Source organism: Acanthochromis polyacanthus, chromosome 17, assembly GCF_021347895.1.
Source record: "Acanthochromis polyacanthus isolate Apoly-LR-REF ecotype Palm Island chromosome 17, KAUST_Apoly_ChrSc, whole genome shotgun sequence".
Lineage (NCBI taxonomy): Eukaryota > Metazoa > Chordata > Actinopteri > Pomacentridae > Acanthochromis > Acanthochromis polyacanthus.
Window position 1 is genome coordinate 12,610,015 of NC_067129.1, and position 993 is coordinate 12,611,007.

Genomic DNA, 993 nt, shown 5'->3' on the forward strand with positions numbered 1-993 from the left:
AGGCCTCACCATAGATGTGGTTTGTCCAGAGGATGGCGCTAGAGGAAAGCCCATTGGAACAAAGAACTTAGGCTTTCTGAGTCATAGATGTCTCTCAGAAGGTTTCATATTAAACAGTTTATTATTTCAAGTACAAAGTATAAAGTTGACATTTTGTTCAAAACTGAATCTCGTGTCTGTTTTCTAGGAGAAAAAATCGCAAAGATGTTGAAAATTAATACAGAGCCACAACGCATTTAAAAATGTGTAAAATATTATCTTTTGTAGGATTTTTGACATTCATAAAATACATATATTTTTCACAGACGATTTCGAGTGGTTTCGCTCTGACTCTTTCAGACGTTTAATAGATCATAAAGAGCGTTAGCACATTAGCTGAGTTAGTGTTTCATCAAATAAAGAGTCTGTAAGGGTCAGGGAGAGCTGCAGTCTGGTATGACTGAGCAGTTTAATCAATACGTAGATCAATGTGTCAACAAACTGTGCACAACAGTGCCTCTAGGTTTTGGGAAATGATGAAGCAAATTTGTGTACTTTGTCTTGCTTTCACGATAAGTGTGTTTTTTTGGCAACATGAGCCAGTGTGTGTGTGTACACATGGCGGGAAATCCTGGATCAAAAGCTGTGGCCTACTTAAGGTCAGGATGCACAACAGAAAGTAACAATTAGATCTCTGCAGTTACAATGAACAGGTAACCTGAGCAGATCTGAATTCATTCATGTGTTCCAAATGTTTCCTTCGGGAGTTTCTTTTTTTTTTTTAAATGTATAATATTTTTAAATACAGTAGAGGTGTACTACAATGTCTAATATGGTAAATAATCACTTTAGATAGACTATAATTACTCAGTTCGTCATCAATCAAATGGACTGAAACTGAGTCACTGAAACCTCACTGGTGTTGAGATTTTGAGGGATTTTTTTTGTGACACACATACATATTGATCTCTTTTCATTGGTCACAAAGTTAATCATTAGCAGAACGGTCTTTGT